Here is an 18895-nt window from a genome sequence, read left to right as displayed (position 1 = left end):
TGTATTGTTATCATCCTTTAGCCCTAACCCTCTTTAGTACACTTGTCCTGCTGCTTGCTTCAGAGTTGGCCTCAGTAGCACCCTCCAATTGGATCCTGAGTCAAAGAGTCACTTTAGCCCTGACCTATTTAGCCTACGTTGGGATCCTCTCAATTCTTGTATGTTTAGGCTAAACCCCTCTTCAATACGTTTCTAGAGGCTTTGTCTAACTGCCATTGGTTATAATCATGAGGAAGATCCTTTCTTTGTTAATTCTAGTAGGATTTTATACTCAGGTAATGGTGTATCTTAACTCACCCTACAAGGGAATTATGGATACCAAGTACTTATATAAGACTCTTAATTTAGCTTATCATCTCTTAAACTCTTCCAACAGTGAGTTGGCTAAAGATTGTTGGTTCTGCCTATCTCCATCTTCTGCCTGCTACTCAGCTGTCCCCATCCCCATCTGGTATTGGGCAACAAGTATTGGGGAGGCCACCTGTTGGAACTGATGAATATAGAAAATTTATTTGATTTCCAAATCACTGACATGACTAAAGGTCTACTGACAGGACAGGCAGTTAGCTTCTGAATGCCCTATAGAACCAACTTAACTCAGGCAGCCTCTCCTGAGCCTCCAATTTGGGGACCAATATCAACACATACAAATCCTAAGTTTCAGGCACCCCTTTGTATCAAGAGAAGTCAAGACCTGAGCCAGAGCCAAAATTTAGGCTCCCTTGAAGATTCTCATTGCAATTATACTATAGAAATACAATCTTCAAAGGACTGGTCTGGTTTCCAAGTAACACAGGCTGCTCCATTTAAGAAACCTGTACGATTCTCATGGAAACCCAACATAAAGACTACAAGGTTACTAAACAAAAATTCAGATTACTGTCAAGGGAAGCCAAATGATAGTTTAAACATTTTTCCTTGGGAATCCTGCTCTGAACCCTCCCAAGAAGAATACCTACTCTTACCAGCATATGAAAACTTCACTGAATGGACCCTCTGGAGCATCTCAAGATAATTCCTGTGGACCCCTCCAAACCCTCACAGGGGCAGTTCTAGCAGGGACACTTTTGACCTGGGAATCTGAAAACAGCATAAGGCCGAATGATCACCTTTTTACCATTGAGATGAGTTTTTGCCTTGGAACCCCAGGTACGTTCTTTCTTTGTGGAACCAATTCATATCTCTGTCTCCTAGCTAACTGGACAGGAACCTGTACCTTGGTTTACTTGGCCCCTGACATAAACATCGCTCCCAACAACCAGTCTATGACTGTCCCTCTAATACACACAAGAACCAAATGAGCAATTCATTCCCCTTCTTATAGGCCTTGGCATCGCCGCAGGGGTAGGCACTGGCACAGCTGGCCTAGCCTCCTGCCTGTCTTATTACCAAAACTTATCTAAGGACCTATTTGACACTTAGAAGACATATCCAAAAGCCTTGTCACTTTACAAAGCCAATTAGATTCCTTAGCAGGAGTAGTTTTACAAAACTGGAGGGGACTTGATCTTCTAACAACTGAAAAAGGAGGGTTATGCTTATTTTTTGAAGAAGAATGTTGTTTTTATGTTAATCAATCTGGTATAGTTAGAGATGCAGCCAAGAGGCTTACAGATAGAGCCTCGAAAATCCGCCAACAATTGAACTAGTCACGGCAGTCCTGGTCCAGAATATGGAGTTGGGGATCCTGGTTTCTCCCACTTGCAGGTCCTCTCCTCATGCTCTTCATAGCTCTCTTGATTGGTCCCTGTATCCTGAACTGTCTTGTCAAGTTTGTCTCCTCAAGCCTAGAATCTGTAAAGTTGCAAATGGTTGTGACATCCAGACCACCCTTATATCAGCCCCTAGGACAAAAAAATTGGGAAGTTGATGCCCTATAAGAATTTAAAGCATCAAAAGGAGGAAATGAAGAGGAATTTTCACTCAAAAGGCTAACCTTATAATGAGCTCTTTGTTCTGCTTCTGTAGATATGCTTGCGCATAGGCCAAAGGACAGGGTAACCTGGAAATTAACCAAAGACTCATCCTTCCTTTTGCTTGTTCTGTCTAAATAACAAATGTAACTGCCTGTAACCCATAGCAGCTCCTGAGCTTGGTAACTGCGTGTAACCCATAGCAATTCCTGTGCTCTGTAATTTGAGAACAAATTACCAATTGGCCTACGCCAACTGGCCAGCTGTAACTGCACGGATGAGCCCCATATACGCAAGCATGCCCCTGAGCTCAGGGCCCAGATCTTCAAAGCACTAGCTCTTCTGGGACCACCGGCATAATAAACCTGAGTTCTCCAACTCTCCTAGTGGTGCTTGGTTTCTCTCTGGTCTGATTTTTGCAACATTTCTGCAACAAAGGAAGTTAAAAGTCTTTTGTCAAAGATGTATAAGTAAGTTGGTGGCTGATGCATCTGCTTTATTTCAAAGCCTTACTCTTTTCACTTTTTTAGAACAGTATGCTGCTATATTTACTCATTCATTTAAACATTTGCTTACTAAATAGTCTGTGCTAGAGCATTAAAATGGATGTACTGGTTTCTGCCTACAAGGGTTTATATTCTAGTTCAGTATTTCTTAAGGAGACAGTAGAATCGATGTAGTAAATTGTGACTAGCATTTCTTTTAAAGAATTGAATAGAAAATTTCCATGTGTTGTATGTGATGAGGGTAAATGTGTTATTCATTGTTTTTCCAGTTATTTGTGTATATGTATAGTAGATCTCTGTAAATGTATTTCTTATTGGGGAATAGCATTAATAGTTTGAAAACTACTGGTCTAGTGGCAGAGATTGTAATATAAGCAAGTAATTATGAATAATCATAAATAGCAAGTAAGTTATATGATAGAGTTTTATATAGGATGTGTAATGGAAAAAGTGAATAATTTAAGGAAGGCTCCCGGAGAAATGGCTTTGAGCAGTTCTCACACATGGAGTAGTTGGCTTTAAATAAATCTAAAGTCATGAAAGAGTGAAAGAGTATAGTATATTCAGGAAGCTGGGGTGGTGTGAAATAGTGGCAAATGGAGGCAGATTTTTTTACAGAATTTGTAGACCACTATACCAAAGATTTTAGGTTTTATTAGACCCATGGTTTTTCTGGAGTCTCTTGGTATTCTTTTGTTAAAGAGCAAATATATTTACATATTTGATTCTATTCTACAATCTAGAAACAATTTTAGGAACAGAAAATTTTGCCATATAACATATATGCAGTATAAAATGGTGATTATATGCGCAACTGTTGGTAAAGTCAATCATAGTCAAAAAATGGTTGAACAGTTATGAGGTGACTGTAAAAAGTTCCTTTTCTGCTTTTTTTTGGTGTGTTTTGTCATCTGCTGGCTATTGCTAGCAGACTAACGATAGCAGGTACTAAAGTTTTAAGAAAACATTATATTAGAGAAAGGTGTTTGTTCTCTTTTCCTTTGAATTAGGAAGACAACCATTATTCAGTTTTGAGGACACTTAGGGGCCAGTTATTGGAATATTAATATCAAACCCATTTCTGTAAGCCTCAGTTGGCAAATATTAACTACAATTATGTTTTGTATGGCTTGTAATATTTTTTCAAGTTTTGCATTATTTGCCAACATTTAAATATTGATATATTTCACACAAAATATCTAGAGTTCTGTCAGCTCTTTAAAAATTGAGTCTACGGCCATGCTACCCTGAGCAAGCCCGATCCCATCTGATCTTGGAAGTTAAGCAGGGTTGGGCCTGGTTAGTACTTGGATGGGAGACCACCTAGGAAGACCAGGTGCTATAGGCATAAAAAATAAAAAATAAGGGATTGTAAGCTAACAGGGTCTTTGCAATCTGTGAAGTCAACCAAGGGGTGCCTCGCCTAAAAAAAAAAAAAAAAATTGAACATTGTGGCAGAATTGGTTTCATATTCCTACATAGTTGGAATTGGCTAATGCTTATAAGTAAGGGACTTCTTTTTGGCAGTCTCCATCATTCTCTGTTGTCTTATACCAGTAAGCTCTAATCATTTGTTCCCTACCTGGTCCATGTAAGGCATTTGAATTGCCTGTTACGTATTGTACTTGGTGAAGTGTTTTTAAAAGGGGATTTTGATCTTTGAAAAGATTCTATCAGTATTGAAGAGGATAGATTAGAAGAATATGAGAAGGATCTGGTTGGAATTTTAATGCAGTAGTGCAGGTAAGATGTCCTTTTCTGCTTCTGAACCATAAAACTTCTCAAAGTACTACCATATATATGTATTACTTATCCCTTCAACTAAATTGTAAATACCTCATATATAATATGTGCTAGTCAGATGATTATTGAATTTAATTTCATTTATTTTTAAGACTGCCATGTTTGTCACAAAGATGAGTTTTCTTTTCAGTTTTAGAGTACCTCTTAAAAATGTATTTTATACATTTTTTATGCATTTCTTTTTAAAAACTTTTTTATACATTTTAAGTATTGGTTGCAATTCTAAAAATAAGAAAATGTCGAGTACTTTTAAAGCATGTGTTACATATGAGAAACAGAACAGGTAGCTACTATATAATAAGATAATAGACTTTAATTAACTTTTCTGTTTGCCAAACATCAGGACAAAACATCATGGGAAAATTGATGTCTTGATTTGCCATGTAATTTTATTAAGTTGGCTTGAAGATTATTCCAAAAGCTTTTTGTTATTGTTTTCTACTGATACCTAGAAGTAGTTTTAAATTAATATTACCTGTAGTTTTTTATTTTCCTAAATTCCTTTTTTATCCTTTTTTATTGTAAAATCAACTATAGATATAGAAAACCACGTAAACAAATGTGTAGGTTAGTGAATTTTTGTAAAGCCAATACCCATATAGCCATCTTCCAGGTTAAGGAATAGAATTTTGCCAGCCATCTGAGGAGCCCTTCCATGTCTCGCTTCCCAAACATAATTTCCTTCCTTCAAAAAATAACCAGTCTTGACTTTTTTTTGAAGATCACTTTATTTCTTTTTGACCGTTTTTTTTTTTCTTTTCATTGTCTGCTTCTCTTAAGGCTTTTTCTTATGTTTATTTTGTCTTATATTCCTTTAACTTAAGTCTTCATTTCTGATATGATTTTTTTTTCATTTTATTTCAAATTCTTTCTTGAGCTCTGTCACTTTATTTCTGAGCTTTTCTAAATGGGATACATATTTTTCTTGCATGTCTTATATAATTCTTTTAAGTTTCTTTTTATCTCTCCTGTGAGCATCTCTTTCTAGCATGCTTTCATTATCTGTGGGATGTTATTCCCTATTTTTTTCTTTTATTGATTTCTTTTAATTTTTTAAATCGTGGTTTGAATATTTAGTATGAGATCTACCATCTTAAACAAATTTTTTACTGTACAATACAATATCATTAACTACAAGCACTGTTGTACAGCAGATCTCTAGAACTGATTCATTTTGCATAATGGAAACTTTATACCCATTGAACAGCCCCCCCATTTCCCCATTTTCCTGTTTCTATGAGTTTGACTATTTTCCATATTATAACTTATTATAACTTTGTACGATATTCAACATCAATACTTTTACTCCTTTCCTTATATGAAACTAGTTTTCTTGAACTTCTAGGAGGAGGCCTGGTTCAGGTAACTCTTCTAACATCGCAGAGTCCTATTTTTTTTTTTTTTAGCATGTAAAAAAATGGTAGATGGCTTTCTGATTGACTCTGTTCTATTCTGGGCAAGTTAGAGCCAGGTCGTATTTGCTTGAAGTACTCTGCTTAGAGGTGCTGTATTCATTGTTTTCTATTCTCTGTTTTTTTTATTTAGTCTGAATTAAGTACTTTATAAGGTATAGAACTTAGCATTTATAAAGTAATTTCATATCTACTGTTTCTTTTGCGTGACTGAGACATAACACTACAGTAAAAGGAGGACATATAAATGCAATTGGAATATAATAGGAGAGAAAAAAATCTCTAAAAGAAGTTTGGGGATAACATTGAGGAGTTGTCATTAAATTAAGCCTTAAATATTAGGGTTTGGGCTGAATGGTGGTAGGGAAGGTAGATAATCCAGATATTAGAATAGCAGGAGCAAGCATATAAATAGAGAAATGCACAGGAAGTATTTGAACTGGCTTAGTCTAGTTTGGACTAACTTTAAGTAGAGGAGCATTAACTTGAGGATGTAGATATCGAATCACATTTATTGATGGTAGTGTGTGCTTTTTTTCAGTCTTTGTTTTGTACTTATGAAACAATTTAGGCAGGATGTCACGTAGTGTAGTGGTGAAGAATGTGAGCTCTGGAGCCATACTCACTGAACTTGTATCCCAGTTGTGCCACTTCAAGGTTCGTGGTATTGAGCATACCATTTAATCTCTCTGTATCTGTTTCTTCATAGAAAATGGACACTAATAATAGAAACTACCTGGTAGGGTTGTTATGAAGATTAAAGGAGTTAATACTAATGAAGCACTTAAAATGATACATGGTATCAATATACATTAAATTAATTTTTTAATATAAGAAAGTACTAGTTCTCACATTTATATTATAATTCTCACATAATTTATGCACACATACTCACATGTAGGATATATACTTATGGATAGGAAATGTAGGTCTTACCACATATGTATTTGCAGGAAAGCTATTAATATTTAAATTAAAGTTTTTAATAGCATTTAGATTATTGTAGAATGAAAGTAAAACCCTCTTTTTATGGATGTCAGAGTTATATGGTAGCTGAGCTAGAACCAAGATCTGTGAGACAACAAATATTTAAGCAGTAAACAAAACAGACAGCCAACTCTGCCCTTATGGAGCTTTCAGTCAGTTAGGAAAGATGTGTGATAAATGTTATCCAAAAGTTCAGGATATGGAAGTATATAATTTGGAATATTCTCTAGTATGGAATATTAGAGACGGTTTCCCTTAACATTTTCAAGCTGAGATGTGAATGATAAATAGTTAGCCAGGGCTGGATGAAGTGAAGAGCGTTTCAGGCAAAGGGAGTAGCATTTATAAAGGCCCTGAGGGAGGAGAAAGCATGATCTGTCTATTCAGAAATCTAAAGTGGGTAGAACAAGGGAGAAAGTGGCAAAAGATGTGGCTAGAGAGGTTAGGTAGGGGCTAAGTCATGCAGTGTCTCATATACAATGTTAAGAACTTTGGACTTTGACCTAACGGTCCTTTTGATGGATTGAGCAAGAAAGGGACATTGTTAGAGTTACATTTTGTAAGATTACTATAGTTATATATTAGAGAACAAATTGAGAGGTTCAGGCATAGATGCAGGGAGACTAGGAAGATATTGTCAGAGCCACTGTTTATGTTTATGCAGAACACAACCATAGTGGGTACCATTCATATAGACTCCCATTATGGTGGTGTAGATGAGAGATGATGTTTACCGGGACTACAGTTGTGACTGTGAAAATGAAGAGAGATGGGCAGATTTCAGATTTGACTATTCCAAAATATATCTCTGGACCAGACCACTCTCCTGAACTTTTAGATCGTATATATCTCAATGCCTACTCTACTTGAATATCTCACAAGCATCTCAAACTCGGCAGGTCAAAACAAAAAAACACAAAAATCAAAAAATCTCTGACAAACATTGACCTACCTCCAAGAAGAAAAACAGCCATTTTCTCCTTCAATATTCTTTATATCAAGTGGAACTAACAGTTGCTGATCCTGTCTCCTCGTGGTGACAGCTAACTACGTGGCTTAGCTATATTTAACTGCAGTTGATATAGCTACTTAGAATTTAGGCTATATTCTATGTAAGTTTATTTAGAAACTTGAATGTTTATTAGGGTAAGTTACTTTCTAAAGTATTCTTGAGATCATCTATTTGATAACAAATATCTTTAATAATTTTTAGCATAAATATATTTTACTTCAATAAGTGTACATATAGGGTTAGTTTAGTCCTGTTTAAAATAGACAATTCTGTGTTAAGTTAATCATACTTTTGTTTTGTTTTTAAAATTATACATAAAATCGGTATATTAAATCAACCATTACAGTTTTACTATATTAAGTTTTACTCTTGCTTTCCAAATTTGATACCAGAGGATGTTAGTAACATATCATTTATGCCTTTCTTGAATGTATTTCTGATCATGAATGTGCTTTTAAGAGATGGTTATTTTCAGTGTAACAGTTTAATTGGCTGTAAGAGATTTACTCCATGACTAATTATGGCTTATATTCAAGGCATTGAAAATCATATTGCACATAAATAAATTTTGATGACAAAGAATGCCACCTGTTTTTATTCAAATGCCAACCAAATTTACCTTTTTACTTTAGGACATTAGATCTGTTGACGTTCAGGTTTCTGTAACTTTGTTCCTTTTGACACTACTTTTCAAGTGCAGTACAAGGCTGTAAAAGAACCAAAGTGCTGGTTGGCTAACTAGTCACTATATGGTTTGTAGCACAGGTGGTATTACTTCTAATTCTAGATGGTAAGGATGTTTTCCTCCATTAGTGATTATTTTTGTTTTTTGATTTCTGCAGTCAGTTTTTTAGCCTTTGATTTCTGCAGTCAGTTTTTTAGCCTTTAAGATATTTTGTTAATCAAAACACGGCACTGATTATAATCCTAGAAGTTGAGAAGGTAAGTTTTCTAAGCTAGATTTACTCAGTAGTGCTCCTTTTCTTTAATTATATTTAATAACATGTAAGGTAAATTAGTGCTATATTTTAGATACTAATAGGAGTTTACAAGTTACTTTATCATCAACATTTTTTTAACATTTATTAGAAATAGCCATTTTCCTTATTAGAGAAAATAATTGTCACTGAATTTAGACCTGCTTTTTTAAATCAGTATTTTTCTGTGCAAAGAAAAGTTATGTGGTAGGGATTGATTGTAAAGAGAAGTATTTGATCTTTATACAGAAAATACCAGGTTTGCTTATTGATTAGAAGCAAATATGTTTCATTTTTACTTATAAAACTATTGCTTCATTTTAACTTCTCCAAGAAATTGATGAACACTTAGACTTTATTACTTTTTTTTGAGACAAGTGCTGCAACAACGTATAGAGGAACTCTATACATTGAGTGCAAATAGTACAGAATTATTTAGATAGATGCATTTAAACCATGGTTTACGCAATGTGTCTGAGCAAGTTAGGATGGGAGAAAAGTGAATTTAGTGGAAGGTTACCACAACAGAAATTTTCCCTCACAGATTTTAGTGTTTTCTGCTTTTAGCATGAATTGGAGAAAGGTTTTTCACCCCACTCAAGTTTATGGGGTTTTTTTTTGCTCTTATGTGAAAAACAGTTTCCCAATGAGACAAATCTTTGACCCTTTTGTATTCTGCTCCCCACCCCCCTTTCTTAACTGGAAAATGCAGCTGCACACATTTTTTTTGTTCTGTTTAGAGACAATGGATCACATGCTGTGTCACCTAAATCTATGACTAAGAGGCAGTTTTATCCCTAACATAATGCATCAGTTGTCTTGGATACATGACATCATGTAGCGTTATAATCAAACATACGTCTTTTTGCAGTACATTTGGGATTTTAATCTCAGTATTGGATTTTATGGGATGGACAGTATTAATAATGGAGAATCTTAATCAAAACAAAGAATGTATTGTTAATGGGAAAGATTATGCATTCCTTCCTTTTACATGTCTTATTTTTTTTCTTACTAAGGGTTATCAAAGTTATCAGATATTTTTATTTAATAGAATATGTTTAAAGTTCTAGCATTTGTTAGGTTTATTACACTTGCTTTGCAAATAGTATGTGCTCAATAAATGTTACTTTATTTTTGCTACCAAAGCGATAAATTAACAAAATAAAATTGTTTTCCTTTTTACAAAAGTGAATAACTGCCAAGATTTAGAATATAATGTTTCTGTAAACTGCCAAAATATTTCATGTTGAGTTTATTAATAAAGCTTATTATACTGTTGAAAAAGTCTAGGAAATATAATGCAGTGGTTTACAGTCGAGAAATTATTTCTTATTATAATTAATAAAAATGGTTCATTCCTAAAGAAATTGGAGGTAAGGAGAGGGAAATTGAATGGAAATTTCTTTTATTATGTAATATATCTTAATCAGAGACAAAGCTTCAATTTTACTAAAGAATTGAGGTAATTGCCAGGCAGTTTTAATAAAATGCACAAACATTTGGATTTCTGTGCCATAGCTCTGTCGTAGATATTTTTTCTATGAAAAACATTGTTTAGTGGTCTGAACTAAGTGAATGACTGACTGCCTATTTCCTTCGCTAGAGTTGTCTTAGCCCAAGTCAAATGGTTTTTAATACTGGTTAATTTAAAGTGATTGGATGAGAAAGCCACAAATCTGACATAAGGCCTACTCTCTGGTTGCTCTTTTACATTTATAATTTGATTCACTGATGACATTAAGTTCTTGGTGGGAGGTAAAATGGTTAGAAAATAAAAAAAAAGTTTCCAAATGGTTTAAGACCATGTAAAAGACAGAATTAGAAATCATAAATGCATTTAATTAAATATAACCAAAAAAACATGATTGTTTGTTACATGCTTCAGGAATTTAGATGTTTAAAATATTTATAATGAGTTGATTTTAAGAAGGAAGCTAGAATAGTGGGGTGAAAATAGTGAGAAACAACCTTATCTCTAAGTCAGATGTTGCCATATAGTTAGTCCTCCCTTGCTTTGAGCTTGTGATTGACTACAGGTCATCTTCAGGGCCTCTCAGAACAATTATTCAAGTGTTGGTTTTAACTTCTTCCCAGTTCTAGTAGAACATTACAGATGTAATGTTGCTTTTCATTCCAGTGTACTAAAAGCTTTTTAAAAACAGTAAAATTGATTGTCCTTATTACCTTGTCCAGGTAATGAGGAAAGTAATATTCAATGATTGCCTCAGGGGTGCAAGGAAAAAATAAATTGAAATAAATTTACTTTGGGATATCAAGATTTGATTATCATATTTTATTTTGATCTTAATCTTTTTTCAGTGTTATTTTTTATTTTCTAATAAGAATTCTTAGATATAATAATTATAATAAAATATAATTTTTAGCAATTAAAAAATTATCTCAAATAACAGATTTAGGGCTCTTATAATTATATGGATAAGATAAAAACTTAATTAAAATTGAAAAATGTAACATGAAGAGATTCAGTAATATAATTTGAAAAGCACTTTTTAAAAGTTTTAAATATCATTAATAGAACTGAGTTAATTGCAATTATTCCATATTTGCTGTGGAGTTATATTACTTACTAAAGTATATACTTAAAAGCTTTTACATTCATGACAATTGCTAGACTGAGAACCAGATATTTTGTCATTAAATTTTATATTTATGAACCAATTTTTAAATGTATTATAGAATAATGCTGAAATTCACAATATAAGTAATATCTTGAGAGTAGAGAAAATTATGTTGAATAATTTAACTTTGTAAGAATTCTTTAACATGATAGTAGATTCTGAATTAGTTGGATACAAATGAAAGTAACTATATATGTAGATATTTATATTCCTATCCTGTTTTGATTATAACATTATATTTGCTACTATATTGCCCTTTCTTTTTGTTATTGAAAATGTCATTACTAGTGAAAACTCAACATTTTTTATTTCAGTGATAGTGTAGTTATTTTCTTTATTTTTTTAAAATAAAATTTGCATATGTGCGTGAGAATGTTAGTATCAGGTAAAGGTATTAATAAAGGAACTTAGATTTTTGGGGACCACTAAATAATAAAATACTAAAAAATGTTCTGAACGTTTATATGGTTTTAAGTCCTTTTATATTATTTAAACTAGAAAGATTTGAAGGGTTCTGTCATATATCATGATTGGTAAAATATGGACATAACTAACAAAGTGTATGGACACAAATAGAATAAGGAAGTGAAAATCGCGTCATAAAGAAAATGATGAAACTGTTCTTGCATCACTCTTCTGAGAAGGCCTAATTTCATTTAGCTGCCTTGCCAGTGGGTGTCATTGGTCATGAGGGAGACCCATCTTTAATACTAGATTTTCTTTTAAATTTCCAAACTTGGAAACAAAGTATAGTTACTGATTTTTACCCTAATTTTTATATTTGTAATATATAACATTTCTAATCCTCTTTAGGAAGAAAGCTAGTAATAATTTAAAAAATTAATAACATAATTACAATCTCTAAAGATAGTATTTATTTTTATACTACTCTCTACCTCTATTCTTAGTAATTTAAATTTACTCTCATTTAATTTGTACTAATAATCTTATGAAAGTAGGTATTATTAGAATTCTAAGTTGATGGGTCTTATGGCCTGCTATGTAGCAGAGCTGGGATTTGAACCTAGGCAATATGTCTTCACAGCTCATGCTCTTAACCCTCTGCTTCACTGCCTACAAATGTGATTTTAGTATCAAGAATAATGATTTAGATTTTACTTTTAAGATTTTTATATGAATTGCTTATCCCTGACAACTTCAAATATACTGCTCCCTCAAGTTTCTGTTTATTATCTCCTAGTGTTACATATATTATTTTCTCAAGGAAGATGCCTTTCATTTTATAGTTGTACACTTTGTTATTGCAGCATCTAACAACCATGACAACAGCCATGAGTGTAGTAGGGGTAAGAGGTTTCTCCTTGAAGCTTCTCAGAAAAGGATGGGGAGAGTTTATTCTGAATAGTATATTTTTTGTACTTCTTTTTCTCTACCTTTTATTCCACATTGCTAGCTATAGAGATATTGTAATCATAATTCAATCTGGTTAATATGTTGGTTTTGGAATGTATTTTAAATTCCTATATACTTCTGACATTTTCAAATTCATAATATAATACATTTTCTGTCTATTAGGAGCTTACTTATTCTGTATCTTCAACTATTAAACAATAGACAAAAAGAGACTTATGTCATGGGGGGATGGGAATTACAGAGCATGTGAATTAAAGTCATGCACCTTAAGGTGAGCCCTTATCAGATCTTACTCTGATTTTATATGAAATTCTAATGAAATTTATCTGGCTTACCAATCTATAGCAAACAATGGTTATATAATTCCATCCCCAAGGTCTAGAAATCTAAAATGCTCTGAAGACCAAAAGTTTTCTCTTAACCTATTTAGTGGCAAAACATGATCTAAACTGATAATAAGACTACTGATGATTTATAAAGACTCCCTCTTTATGAACCATCCCCCTTTTAATGTGAATATACATTGTGCTGGAGAAATTTTAACATGTTTATTATGGAATGCTGCATCAAACTTCACTGACATACCATATAACATATATTTGCATTGCAGTCTCTTTCTAAAATCCAAAATATTCTGAATTCTGAAATGTATGTGCTTTCAAGAATTTTGGTTAACGGATTATATACCAGTACAATCAAGGTGTAAAATGACTACAGTACAAATGAGGTCTAAGGTATAGAACTAAGATTAATTAAGTAACTCAAGCAATGTGAGGAGGACTTTTAGTGTGGAGATATTTCTCAACTTGAGTAATATGGATCTCTTCTAAAAAAAATAGATCCCATTTTGGGAATCGCTGACTTTAGTTCCTCACGTAGTTTTTTAAAGTCTTTTCATTCTTCTCTTTGAAAATGGTAAAATACATTTTTACACTGTTATTGAAATAAAAACACAAAATGAAAATTGACAAAATATATGGTTCCCTGAGTATATACCCGTGAGACAACCTGAATTGAGAAACACTAATAGAGTGGCATATAGTCCTATATACTTAAGCAGCCCCTTACTCTTTATCAAGTCTTTGTTTATAATGATGGACCTGAATCGTAGTTAAATGGTTAAAATATCTTTATTTTAAGAGTATGGTTTTTTAAAAGGATGAGAACAAGTACCCTCTTTTTAAAAATTGCACTGAGTCTTTGATAACCACCTTCAACCTCCAGGAAAGTGTTCTCTACCTAATTTGAGTTGGGAATCCTTGTCATGAGCAACTTTTACTGATAAGACTAAGTCAAATTCCTCTAGTGTGCTGAAGCAGAAGAAACTTAAGAACCAATGCTCTAAGAACGAATGCTCTTAAGTCTAAGATACAGGGTAATGTACATTAGAGATTTTGCCATCAGAAACTAATGTAAACATCTGTTTTCTAGCAGCATGGTGAGCTAAATGCCTGGACCAGGCTTTCTGCTGAAAACAACCTAAAATGCTGGATAAAATGCATCAGTGCTCTGGCACAAAAGTAAAGAATATTTAGACCAAACACTAATTGGAAACCTAGTGAGGTAAGCTGAGTGCCGAAGCTGGCTATTGCCTTGAGGGTATTTACCAAATCTAGTGAGCTTCTGTTTACATGGCCTTGTGGGGCTCAGGGATCAGGAAGCAAAGCCCAAACCCAGCCAAGGTAAAACATCATGCATAAAATAGTCTTCCCCATTAACTTAGAGTTTCATATAACTATACCTTCTAGGTACAAGAGTGATTTAGAAATTCTTTGACTTAGTGTCCCCAAGGATAACAAAAGTATCTTTCTAGAGTATTTCTGCTAACTGGAAAAATTGAATTTCTACTGAAACTTTATTACCACAAATCAGCCCTCACACTAGTTTGCAGTCTGAATTCACACTAAACCTTATACTAAGATTTTTAAATGATCCTGGATTGTTACTGTTCCCAGGAACTTGTGTTGCTTAGAAGCAACACAAATCATCATCATCATATAATTCCCATTGGTAAAATTTTAATGAAAATGGTTAGCTTATAATAAAAATTTATGAACTAGCAATGGAAACAAGACACAATATAAGAGAATCAGCAAAATCAGACCCGCAGATAGTGCACATCTTGGAATTAACAGATGTAAAATATAAAATATATTTAACATTCTGTGAAAGCTTAAAAATGAGGAAAAGAGCAAACACTCTGTAAAAGAATCAGTTTTAGAAATGAAAATATACTGTAATTGAAATTAAAATTCAAGGGATAGATAAAGCAAATAGACCCCAGTGAAGAAAAATTGATATAATGAAAGATAAATCTGAAGAAATTCAGACTGCAACACGGAGAGACAACAAAGTGGAAAATAGAGAAGAGGTTAATAAAAGAAATTTTAAAGAGAAAACAGAACACCTTCAAAGGACTATCAGGTTTCAATACCTAATGGAAATAGAAGACCATCAAATGATGTACTCAGTGAAAATAAATCTAACAACTATGACCTATTGTAGTTCAAGATAGAATTCTATAGCTAGCAAAAATATCTTTCAAGAACAAGAGCTAAATAAACACATGCTCAGAGAAATAAAATCTGAAAGTTCACTAGCAGACTGCTTTTTAAGTGGAAGGAAAAGGGTCATAGAAAGTCTGAGATTCAAGAAGGAACGATGATCAAAGATAGTGGTAAGTGGTTATAACTAACATTTTCTGTTTAGGGGATTCCTTCGTTATTTTGGGCAACACCTCTACCTCTATATAACGTAGCATTTTATGTTTTATACTGAAAATTCTGTGCCTTAGTTTCCTTCTCATTTAGTCTCCGTCAAGCATTTCTTCTCACACCATTGTTAATATCAACCTAAGTAAAAGTGTTTTCCTCTAACCTTTTGGGAAATGATCTAAGAATTTCAATATGGAATTTTGTTTTTCTTGTCCTAGAATAGTATATCACTGTAACATTGAACATGGTACATAGAAACCTTTGTGAGATGAGTGAGCTGCACAGCCGTGGGAAAAATGGTACTTTTTTATCTTGAGCTCTCTTCTCGAGGTACTGCCATGGCCATCATACCCTGAAGCTCTAGACAAGGGTTCCAGAGTGATTGTACTGAGTTTATTTGAACTCTCCACTTTCAAAATTCTCCTTTGAGAAGAAACTCTGTTCTTTATGAAATGTAGACAGTTTGGAGCCTTAACACAAATGTGTATTTTGCTAAATTGTCTTGTACATTTACCTACTTTTTTGGTAGCAATGTCTTCGTTTTAGAAAATTGGTTTATTAGTGGATATATTCATAACTTGGGTTATACTCATTATACACTTAAGAAATTAGAATATTTTTCAAATCCCAAGTCATATTCTCTTGACCTTAAGTGATTATTTTGAGTAACATTTATTATGTGTAACTATATGTGGTTCGTTGAAGCATTGTTCTTAAAAGATTAATAAAAGGAAATGTTACTCTCTAGCCAAGATTTCCTTTTATTTCTTTGTTTTGCTTTATGAAGCAAACTTTCATACACATTATTAATGATCTGCTGCTGAATGGTTTAAATTCATTTTAAGTAGTTTCTCATAAAACTAGAATTTTCCAAATAAAATTAAATGTTTCTTGATTTTTGGTATGAAATATATAGACCTTTCTATTGTAATATTACATATTATATATTTTTGAAAATACTAAAATTATGCACAGCTGATGGGACACCTCGTCCAAAACATATGATGCTAACAAAAATAAATCTTAATAAGAATACTAGAGTATTTTAAAAGATATATTAAATTTTTTTAATATATAAATATAAAAACAGTCATTTTAGGATGAAAAGAAAAAGGTGGAAGTATCTTGATGGAAGTGTGTGTAAGAAAGGGTTGCAGATACAGGAGTATGCAGGCCAGAGTAAAATGCATAAAGATTTTTGAGAGAAGAGCTCATTAAGCACTTCCAGGAAAATGCATATGGCCAAGCTGTGCCAAGAAGAGGAACATAGATTGAATGAGAATTGTGTACAGTCCTGTATTTTCAGCAGCTCGCTGGTTTCTATTGTGTTAGTCTATTTCGGGTTCAGCTGTTGTTATTTAGTAGTACGAAAACACATACTGAGAAAAATCATGTACAGACCAGTATGATTTTCACATTATACTAAATTGTTCCCCTATTTATCAGTGAGCTAATTCATGTAACAGAAAAACTGGGTAACAGAATAGGCTGTACTAAGACTATAAGAAGTAGCTTCTGTTTTTGACTTGAGGCCTTTGATAAGTTTGTGACCTTTTTGTGATTTGATTTTTTGTGAAATGGAAATACTATAACTAACTTAATCTACCACAACCTTTCCCCTTTGAGTTTATTTTAATTTTAAACTATAAAAATAATAAACACATTAAAGAAATACTGGAAAGTAGAAGGACAAAGGAAAAAAATTAACAAGTTACTAATATAAACCACTGTAACTATGGCCATGCCATCCTGAACATGCCCAACCCCATCCGATCTCGGAAGTTAAGCAGGGTTGGGCCTGGTTTATACTTGGATAGGAGACCACCTAGGAAGACTAGGTGCTGTAGGTGTAAAAAAAAAACTAAAATAAAATAAGCCACTGTTAATTTTTGTGTATTTTCTACTTTTATACCAGTTTTTAATAAACTTTTGTTTATTTCACAGTCTTCAAGACAGTCATCTTTAATGACCACTACATATTTAGTTTACTTAACAATTTTTATGTAAGTCATGTATTTTTCATAATTCTTGGATGAACATCTTTGTGTGTGGGGGGGTGTGTGTTGTGTAAAAGAGGGAGAAAATGAGGTGAGAAAATCTTTTTCCCTATATACTTTACATCTTAGGATAATAAGATTTTATCCTAAACTTGTAACTCAGAGGAATAATGTATTTTCAACCATCTAAATTAGTTTCTGCTGAGAATATCTGTCAATAGTATCTGTTGTAAGTAGCATTGCTAAAATATAAATTCCTTAAGAGACTGAGTGTACTTTAATGGACAAAACGAATATTGAACTCGGCCTGGTTTATAATTTTGGCTTTAATGTTTATTAGTTTTAGAACCTTAGGCAAATGACTTAAGTCACTTCTATTTCCTTATTTATAACAGTGAATTTCAGTTTTCTGATTGTTACTAGTGAGGCTGTTTCCTACCATTAAGGATTTGTATCTAAAAATAAAGGCAGGTATCACATCGCTTGTTACAGAGTGGACATACATGCTGACTGTAAGTTAATTTCAGTTTGAAATAATTATGATTTGAGTGCTTACTCACACCAACATTTTGTTAAGGTTTATTCGGAATACAAAAGTAAGACTTTCCCCTTATGGAATTCAGTCAGGAAGAAAGGACCATGCATAGAGCTAAGTAGTGATTCAGAATAAATAGAGATGATGTGTTTTAAAGTCTATAGAGTCTGTTATTATAGTAAAATCTCAGTAAATGTTAGCCATTGCTATTTGGCACTCTAATTTCTATATGTAATTGAAGGTAACTAGAGATAAAGGTAAAAAGACAAAAGTGGACAGTTAGAAATTAGTTATTTTCTTCTTGAACTAAATGCTGAACTTTTTTTTTTTTAAAGCAAGACTTTCTTCAATGAATTTTCATCTATCATATTTTTAAAATTATGGGTAGAGAGACTTTGGTGGTAAATGAATGATTTGATCAGTTACATATAGGACAGGATGTCATCTCTGAAATATATTATGTGCATATATGCACGTGTGTGTGGTTTTCATAATTGAAATAGAAACCAAATTTGTTATAGTTTGATCTTTTCCTTTTTACAGTGTCTTGGTGTGTGAAGTTATAGAGACAGGTGTACGTGAGAGAGATGGGAACTAGATATGGAGAGAACAATGACAAAATTTAAAATGGATAGGATTGAGTCATTGGTACTCATAGGTAGTGTGTATATACTATTACCAGAATGATGTAGTGGTTAGAGTTTTGGTTCTGAAATCAGTCCACCTGAGTTTAAACTCTGGTGTTTCCAGTTACTGGTCAGGCAACCTCAAACAGGATGTTATCTCTCTGAGTCATTTTCTTCATCTATAAAATTGGGTTAATAATTGTGCCTGCTGATAGAGTTTAGTTGATGGTTAATTGATATATAGAATATAGTATTTAGCACAATGGCTGGCCCACAGATTAGTAACTAATGCTATTGATAATTAAGTGCTCTGAGACTACATCTACTAGTATCTACCAGAATCCAGATAGATTGTCCTACATCTAAAATTGACCACTTTTCATAATTCTTCGAATAA

At 33.0% G+C, this 18895-nt stretch overlaps 1 protein-coding gene, 1 non-coding gene and 1 pseudogene across 8 annotated transcripts in view; all 3 read left to right on the top strand.

Moving 5' to 3' along the window:
- The window catches only part of FOXN2 (forkhead box N2), a 55388-nt gene that overhangs the window by 10706 nt on the left and 25787 nt on the right, over positions 1 to 18895 (top strand). The window contains exon 2 of one of the 7 annotated variants that reach the window (XM_011361303.2): positions 14061 to 14189. The exons of 5 other annotated variants lie outside the window; for them this stretch is intronic. The gene's annotated coding sequence lies outside the window, so the exon portion shown is untranslated. Of the gene's footprint in view, positions 1 to 14057; positions 14190 to 18895 lie in introns of those variants that run through there. One more of the 7 variants, XM_023531279.1, reaches the window with a different exon arrangement.
- Positions 3649 to 3767, top strand: LOC111740635. Its single transcript, XR_002780699.1, has one exon. It is a non-coding gene; the product is annotated as a 5S ribosomal RNA (ribosomal RNA).
- LOC111740681 lies at positions 17072 to 17190 on the top strand (annotated as a pseudogene).

Source organism: Pteropus vampyrus, unplaced genomic scaffold (genome assembly GCF_000151845.1).
Source record: "Pteropus vampyrus isolate Shadow unplaced genomic scaffold, Pvam_2.0 Scaffold66, whole genome shotgun sequence".
Lineage (NCBI taxonomy): Eukaryota > Metazoa > Chordata > Mammalia > Chiroptera > Pteropodidae > Pteropus > Pteropus vampyrus.
The sequence above is the reverse complement of the archived record's forward strand: the minus strand, read 5'-3'. Positions and strand labels throughout refer to the sequence as shown.